Genomic DNA, 9,530 nt, shown 5'->3' with positions numbered 1-9,530 from the left:
TTACACAGGCTGAAATGACAGGCCTGTAGTTCCCATTTTGAATGGTCTCTTGTGGTGGCACAATACATCCTGCAGCCCATGAGAGACCTCTGGGGTACCTATGCCCTGGGTACATGGGTACCATATACTAAGGACTGACAAAGGTACCCCAGTATCTAATCTGGGATGTACCTAAGTACTGAACACAACAATTTAGGGAGTAAACAGATTGACTGGGATGCTGAGTAGCAGGATCCCAGTCAGAGTAATCAAAACACAGGCAAAAAGGTACCTGGCAAAAAGTGGGGGTAACCATGCGGAAGGATCCTACCTTCCTACATCTGGTTACTCCCTTCTGCTTGGGACGGTCTATTACCTTGCCTACTTTCTATCCTATCCTCAACCTTCCAAGGAGAAAGAGAGACTTCATCACCTGGACCCCAGGAAGGCGGTCAGTTTTTACCTGGACAGAACCAAGGAATTGAGACTGGATGACCAGCTCTTTCTTGGTTACGTGGGAAAAATGAAAGGCAAGGCTGTCCACAAGCGAACGCTGTCCAGGTGGATCATCTTGTGCATCAAGATCTGCTATGCCTTGTCCAAGAAGGAGCTTCCTGAAGGTATTATAGCTCATTCTACTAGTGGTAACTCTTCTTCTTCAGCTTTGGCCAGGGGTGTCCCTGTGGTAGACATTTGTAAAGAGGCAACTTGGGCCTCCCTCCACACTTTCGCGAAGCATTATTGCTTGGATTCAGAGGTGAGGAGGGATGGCCATTTTGCTCATTCAATGCGGCAAGATATTTTGGTATAGGTAGGCGGACACCCTACTCTGGGAGTGCTTGGGGATTCAATTCAAAAGGTAAGGAATCCACAGGCAGATGTATCCATCAGAAAAAGTTTCTTACCTTCGGTAATGCTTTTTTTGGTGGATACAGTATCTGCCTTTGGATTCCTCACTGACCTACCCTCCCCTGTCTGCCTACCTATATGAAAAGATTTGTTAGTGTAACATGACTGGTATTTCATTGTTCTTTGAAATTTTATGTAGCTTGTGGATATATGATATGTCTGGCATTTTCAGTCTCTTTTTTATGAAAAATATACTGTGTTTATTGGTGCTTCTTTGTATACTGTGTATATTTGCGAAATGTTGTCGGTTCACCCATCCGCCTCAAAGGCTCGGAAAAAATGGGTGGAACTGACATCAACCCGCCGATGAGGTCCAATGACGTCATACGGAGTCGCGAGCGGAGTTGTGCTATTGTGACGTCGACGTGGGAGAGCTAAGGAAAACGTTTCTGTGGAATGCTGGCGCAGGGGTAATTCAAAAGTTGAGGAATCTACAGGCAGATACTGTATGCACCAGAAAAAGTGTTACATAAGGTAAGTAACTTGTTTATTTTGAGTACAGGTCTTCCTGTAACTGGAAAAAACGTTGGCAATTCATATTCCCCGGAATGCACAGAAAAAATTAATGGGCTGCGCTCCAAAAATGGTGTGGACACTTTAACAAGTCGGTTAAAGTGAATTACATATATGCATTATTGGTAGTTAGATAATTTCATTGAATTCTAAAAACACAATTCTTTTTTAGAATAGATAACAAAATTACTTAATGTAAGCGACAAGGACAAAAATATATGCCGCTAGAATTGAAGTGGTTCAGCACAAACAATAAAATGGTCTAGACATGAATTTAAATCCGGAAAACAAATTCACACGAGAAACAAAAGTGAGACATCAATTGTCCCATAATGTCTGTGGAGAAAAATGAGAAGACAAGAAATACAACACCTCATTGCCCTCGGAAACTGCTGGATCTACGAAACCTATGGTCTGGATTGTATCTTTATCCTTTCAGAGGAACTAGATGGAGTGGAACATTACCTCTACCTGAAGGATACTGATATTCAACCCCAGCTCAAAAAGACCCTATGCAGTTGCTTCTATGCACTGCGATTTGCTTTTTATCGATTTATTTGTAAGTATTGATCATGTGTCACTTTGAACAAGCATTTCCTTTGCACTTTTTTGGCCCAATGAAGCATCTGTTATCATGCTTTGAATTACGTGTATAAACTATATAAAAAAACTTCATTATATACAGGGTTTTTTTTAAGTTTGGCTCTTGTGTTGTATATCTTGTCTTTTCTTTTTTCTCCCCACTATGCCACAATTGAAGTCTCACTTTTGTTTCTTGAGTGAATTTGTTTTCCTGATTTAAATTGTTGGCCTGTCAGGACCATTCTGTTGTTTTTTCCTAAACCGTACCCAGGTCCTACTGTCTTTTGGGTTATCCCGTTGTTTTGTAAAGAGGTTAGAATTGGAATGAGCTAAAACTCTGAGAAGCTGTGTGTAGTAATCACACTTGAAATCCAATTTAGTAGAAGAGCTAGTTTATTGTGTTACATCTATCAGTGACCCTCATCTTCAACTGCTTGCACAAGAATCTTTCATGGTGTCACACATACATCAGAAAGTTCTCTCTTAAAGAAGACATCACCACACATCTCCCCCTCATAACTAAATATAAATAAATAACACAACTTCCTAAATTAATAATAAGATGTTGTTATCGAATACATTTAACAATATATACAATTTCTTAATAAGATTACATTCAAATTAGTTAAACAAATGTAGGAATGTAATTCTACAGTTGTTCAAGTTACAATTTCAGGAAAATGAGGATTGATTTTACACATACTTCCTAAACTCCAGATTTTTCCATTATCAAGCTTTGCAACTGATCCCATGACCTTAATCACTTTCCGAGGTTGGGAATATTTGCTTTCTCCTTTTTTTACAAAACCAGTCTTCCTCACAACAACCCAATCACCAATTACCTGAGGCTGCATCTATTCATCCCATCCTCGTCGCCATGAAAAGTGTAGTAATCACACTTGAAATCCAATTTAGTAGAAGAGCTAGTTTATTGTGTTACAGCTATCAGTGACCCTCAGCTTCCACTGCTTGCACAAGAATCTTTCATGATGTCACACATACATCAGAAAGTTCTCTCTTAAAGACATCACCACACTGTGGAAGGAGTTTATAAGATTAATTAAATGAGTGCTCATTATTTTAGTATATTTTTTTTCTTTGATAAGAGCTTTGTAAAGCATTTAATATTTCTTTGTTATGATTAATTGGAAATTGTATACTTATCTATATATATAAAAACGAAAGTATGTCTGTTTGTCCTTTATGCATTACTACACCATTCATCAGATCGGCATGAAAATTTTAGGAAGTTGTTGAGTACACTCCCGCAAAGGTTTCTGGCAAAAAAAAACAACAAAAAAAAAAATGTTAAAAGTTGTTGAGTACACTCCCGCGAAGGTTTCTGGCAAAATAAAAATAAAAAAATTGTTAAATATCTGCCCCCCCGGCTCCCCAGGGCCCTCATAATCTTTCCAATACTGAACGTTTACAGTTTACGGTGCAACTCACTTTTGCAATGACCATCAACAAAGCACAAGGACAATCGCTGCAAGTGTGTGGAGTACATTTGGAGAATCTGTGCTTCTCACATGGACAACTGTATGTGGCCAGCTCATGCGTTGGAGAACCTTCTGATTTATTTGTGTACGCACCAGACGGAAAAACAAAAAATACCATGTATCCACAAGCACTTGAATAAATAAACAGAATTAAAACAACACTTTAAAATGTTTTCCATATTAAAATGAATAAGTTTCAATAAAAATGACACAATGTAAATTGAATGTTATCATAACAAGTTTCCTTAAATTTCCTTTCTTCTGAGATCGCAGCAACGCGCAACGAGTAAGCTAGTCTATATATATAAAAACTAAAGTATGTCTGTCTGTTTGTCCTTTATGCATTACTACACCATTCATCCGATCGCCATGAAACTTTGGGAAGTTGTTGAGTACACTCCCGCGAAGGTTTCTGGCAAAACAAAATTTTTTATCGCCCCCAGGACCCTCATAATCTTTCTAATACTGAAATAGACAGCGAATTTGCGAGCATCGTCAACAGTTATGACCCCCAACCGGAAATCGATTGTTCAATCTACATCAGAAGCACGAAAGAAAAAGGCATTACGAGCTTCAGAAACAGATGAGCAACGGGAAGCAAGATTGAAAGCTGTTCGAATACAAACTGCTCAAGCCCGTAATTCTCAAACGAACGAGCAACGAGAATCAAGATTGGAAGCCGAACGAGTACACACTGCTCAAGCCCGTTCTTCTCAAACGAACAAGCAACCAGAATCAAGATTGGAAGCCAATCGGGGACACACTGTTGATGCCACACTTAGAAATGTTTTCAAAAATAAAATGAATATGTTTCAATAACAATGACACAATGTAAATTTAATGTTATAACGAGTTTCCTTGAATTTCCTTTCTTCTGAGATCGCAGCAACGCGCGACGGGTAAGCTAGTAGGCAATAAAAAGCAAGTCTTGCTGTTGTGTGTGAAAGCAGACCTAATACACTTCCTGGTTCTGTTCCTCTCTCTGCAGCTCCTCAATATCCCTCTTTGTAGTTGGTCCTGAATCTCTTGTGGTAGGGTTCTCAAATTCAAATTCCAATTTTATTGTTTCATTACTAAAAATCATAACAAAATGTTAAAATCATATGACTCACATATACGTGTACTAATTTAAAAAGGAGTGAAAAAAGAACTTTGATTAGCACAACAGCAATGCAATAGTCTAGCAGTAAAATTTGATAAAAATAAAAAATTGTCCAAATATACATTTGTCTTTTACAGATCAAGCTCATTAAGTAACATGGCAGTCACGGAGTGGTTTTAAGAAAGTGTAAAAATGGGGGACAAGTAAGTATGACAGCTGGTTTTGAAATGCTGAACACAGTGTCCATGTGGGCCTTGCTGAAGGGGGCCGGCGGCCGCTAGGGTTTTTATTGCAGGGTGATAGCTAGGCCAACCGGCGAAAGAATTGCTGCCTTTTCTTTCCCCAGCATTTTTGTAGCTCTGGCAGCAAATTTGGTGAACCGGATGTTCAGCTTTATATTTTCTTGATTCATAGCTGCCATTATTGCCTGGTGACATGTGCGAGCGCCTAATTTTGTTAGGATGCACTCCACAGGGTCCAATCGTAGCAAGATAGGCTCCACCTCCTGACCTCACAACACCCTGATATATAAATACACAGGGTGTTCGAGCGATCGGGCGAGGGAAATAAAGAAACAAGGGAGGGACGGAAGGGAACAGCTGGGAAGGGATAGCTGAAAGAGAAAGCACACCAATGTTAGAATACACATGGGAAGTACTACTCTCATTTCATTCTCGCTAATGTCCCTCTATTCACCTGGCTCAGGTCATCCAAAACTGCCCTCCTGCTTCTGTACATATATAGAGAACTCTTGAAAAGCCCTTTAGTGTATTGCCCTCATAACTCAAAATGCCGACTCAGTAGAAGAGTATATAATATTAAACAATTTTAGACATATAGTGAAAACAGAAGAATACAAAGAATTTTAAAAAACATTGTTTGTTGCGTTAAAAAAGAACAGTTTATTACAAATCAATAAAATCAATGTTATGTAACATCGGTACAGTGCCATACATTCAAATTTGAATTAAGTCTTTGTTAAAAAATGCCGATACACATGTAAAAATAAAAAATCATAAAAATCACAGTTGTCAGGGTTGTCGACGCAGCGTTTCGGTGTATAACGATATCACCTTCATCAGGACAAACAATTCTATACAGAGAAAACATATAATTAGATACATTCAAGGGTTTTGTTTAAAAAAACATTCTTCTTACAATTACCAAGGGACAGTTGTGTTTTTTACTCTTTATTCTATTAGCATTTCTACACAAAAATACATTTCTCTTAATGAGTAATTTTGGCATTTGAGTTATACTGGGCTATACATGTGGGTTCTTAACTTTAGTGACAGAAAGTCACTCTGAGGTAGCTATAAGAGAATAAATCATAATGCATACCTGTGAAAAAATAATTATTATCCCTCTCGTATTAATTGGAGGTAGTTTGATCGTTGTGTCTCAAATGATAGAGACTCTGGTCTAATACTTCAAGTGCAAAATTCCTTTCTGTAAGAAGCATAAGATTACATGACTTGACTGTACATTCTGTGGCCGATTTCAATATTTAAATTTTGTATTTAAAAGCCCACATTGTTTGGATGACGTGTTATTACCTGTAAATTTCAGGAACTCAATAATGAAGATGTAGCTGGAGGGGGGCCACCGTATTATAAAGAGTATGACACTACAATGAAACAGATAGGTGTATTAAGATATGGCTAAATATGCCTGAGGGTTGTGCTATACACAATATGAATACAGGTAATTCTACCTGTTGCAGCAAGTGATTCAGGGTTTATTAGACCTATTACTAGCACATACAGAGTGGGAAGATCTTTAAATACAGAATATACTAAGGTCTGCTGGTGGTTATTTATTTAAAAAGAAGTATTAATCCTGAGGGGGCTACCATACGGTGTTGTTTAAGTTATACAAAATTGATATTTTAAACAGCATACTCACCCTTAAAACAGGGTTATGTGGCCCTCACTGCAGCGTGACTGGATTCTTTTAACTTGCTACCAGCGCTGAATTTCCATTAGCAGTGTCAATTTCAATTTGACCTAAGAAGGATTACATTACAATTATTGTGTGTTGTCAACATAGCTGGATGTTATTGTTCAGTCTATATTATCATGCTTTTGTTACATCACTACCCTTCCACATTTAGTTATTACAGCTACTGTGGGAAGTGATGGTATTTCTATGGCTACACCTCTATTGTTCATTAAGAGATGACTGGCTCTCAAATAATTGCATTAGTTAATATCACCACTCAAAGAGCGAAGGAACACCTTCCTACCTCTTCCTCATATTCAATACTGGTGTGGCATTGTATGAATTGTGTTTTAGTTAATTTCCTTGCTAGAGTAGAATGTCTTCATAGAGATATTGGGACAATGATATCCTCATTATTTATTGCGATCTCGGAAGGGCAAGCCTTTTCACTCAGACATCGTCTCTGTCATTTTCTAGCTACAGACCTTTGTCTATACATAGTTATCTTGGCTACATTATATTTTAGTTCTATATGCCTGTACATAACTGACATTTACCAGATTTTACTCTAACCGGTAACAAAACTGTTATCGGTTTTCGGGTAACCCAGGATTAAACTAGAGGGATATTTAGCACATTATTTGTCGCACAGAGGGGGCGAAACTTACCTTATTTTTTAGAATCGGCCTCCCTGCTCCCCTCACAGCTCCTCGCGTTCTCGATCTGAAGGTTGCTTTTGGCTCGCGTCCACTTGCTTGTCATTTACGCGAATTATCGCGGCAATTTTCGAGGCAAACTCTCACGAGACACGGACAGTCGCATTACATCAGTTATGTGCGACGCTCAACTAGGAACTACAATTGTAGTTTAATGTCTATCTTTCACGTAACGTTACTCAATAGGGACGCAGGTCTTTCAAACTACACTTGTAGTTTGTTGTTTGTTTAATGCGCCCTCATGAAGGTTTTTCGGATTTATAATTAAGTAAGATATCGCTTTTTTTTAGACATAATAATCAAACATGAGTCTGGTAACCTACAAGTCGAACTGTTTACTAAAAAAACAGACAGAAATACCATGCTCCATTACCAAAGCCACCATCCACCCTGTCGGACAGTTTCTAAGATTAAAACGAAACTGCTCACAAAACAAAGATTTTTTAAAACATGCAGAGGCACTATCCATAAAACTAATAGATAGGGGATATCCAAGACGTATGGTGAAACAAGCTTTAAAAAGAGCTAGGTATTTTAACAGAGAGAATCTTTTTCATGAAAGAGTAAAAGATACACAAACAGACAAAAGTTAGTGTTTGTAAGTAACTATAATGGAGTGAGTAACAAGATTACAAATATAATCAACCGCAATTGGAATTTGGTGACAAAAAAGAATAAAGTTCCAAAACCAATGTTCGCCTTCAGACGGAATCGGACTATCAGGAACAGTTTAGTCCATACCTATAGGGAAGATAACAAGAAAACTCAATTGACTATTGATAACAACCCACTCCCCGTAGGGACGTTTCCATGCAGTAACTGCTCAAACTGCGGAAATATAATTAAAGGTGACTGTGTGGAGCATAAAAAAACAAAGCACAAAATTAAATCATTCATAAACTGTAGATCTAAAAACATGGTGTATTTGATCAAATGCCCATGTGATTACATATACATTGGCGAAACATCTCGCGAAATCAGGTTAAGATTAAATGAGCATAAATCGGCCATTCGCTGCAAGAATGTGGAATGGTCATCGTTGGGTTGTAACCGGGATTTGAGTGTCAAATAAGGACTAGCGGGCTCTTGCCCACTTGAGTTTTCTCTAAAGTGATTGCAAAAAAGACGTAGTCCAGTCGTCCGCACTTATGTTTGCGGTGATGTATCCTCTGCCTCCTAGTGGGCCTCTGTTCACAAGGGTCCAAAATAACTTTGTGTTGGACTTTTTGCTGGCATGGACTAACTTCAGCCAGAACTGGTCTGTTTGTCTCTATGCACAAATGCCTTAAAAGCTTTTGGAGCTTGCTTGTAATGGTTAAATAAAATTATGTTTCCTGGGCTTTTTCTGGTCCAGCGCAGAGCAGCGTTTCTTTGTTGTTTTAACGTTTTTGTTGTGCGAGAAATCCGAGGTTGAGGAGGATCTGGCCGGGTATGAGATTTGGTCAGAAATTCGTTTAATAGACTGTTCACAAGCGCTTCCCATCCGTTGATAATAGGCACGTCTATTTCACCTTGTGAACATAGAAGATGACAGCATTTCTCCATAACAGTAGGGACAACGCTTGACGACCATTTCATTCGTCTTAGATTCTCTGTGTGACTGTCTGATATTGTGTGAGCAAGTGCGTGATGGTGAGGGATATCGAAAGATAATATTATTTGGTGTTGATGATCACTTTACCCCAGTGCTGCAAAGTGATGGCACTCAATTAGGGTGAACATTTCGCTGTTTTCCAGTGTGAAGTCCAGAAATGAGTGGGTTTGTCCGTTGTTTCTTGTCCAGGCCGGGGAGGTATCTGTGGGTGAGCGACCATTTATTACTATGTAGCCTACTCTGCTAAGTAGGAGAACTGCGTCTTCGCCCAATTTAGATGGTCTAAGACCGGGCGGTAATGTTTGCGTGGCAAGATGTGAGGGGACCTCTGGGAAAGTGATTCCTAAGTCTTCAAACTGGTTGTAGAAAAGGTTAGTATTGAAATCTCCAGAGATTAGACATGGTATACTGCTGTATGTGCTTAAGATGTTGCATAGGATTTCGATCAGGAAGTCCAGTTTGGATTTTTTCTCACTGGGGCATGGAGAGATGTAAACATTTAACAATAGTATCTTACTCTCTGAAGAGAAATTGTTGGCCAAGATGCCAGTGACCCAGTCAAGATCAAATTTTAGATGTCTAATACGTACTGACAGTCTGGAAGCCATGTAGATAGACAGCCCGCCACACTGTCTGCCATACTTGCTCTGTCTTGTGGCTGGCGATGTAAATTCCAGATACCCTTCGAGTCGGTT

This window comes from Lissotriton vulgaris, chromosome 4_1 (genome assembly GCF_964263255.1).
Source record: "Lissotriton vulgaris chromosome 4_1, aLisVul1.2, whole genome shotgun sequence".
In the NCBI taxonomy this organism is placed as follows: domain Eukaryota; kingdom Metazoa; phylum Chordata; class Amphibia; order Caudata; family Salamandridae; genus Lissotriton; species Lissotriton vulgaris.
Note: the sequence above shows the minus strand (reverse complement) of the source record.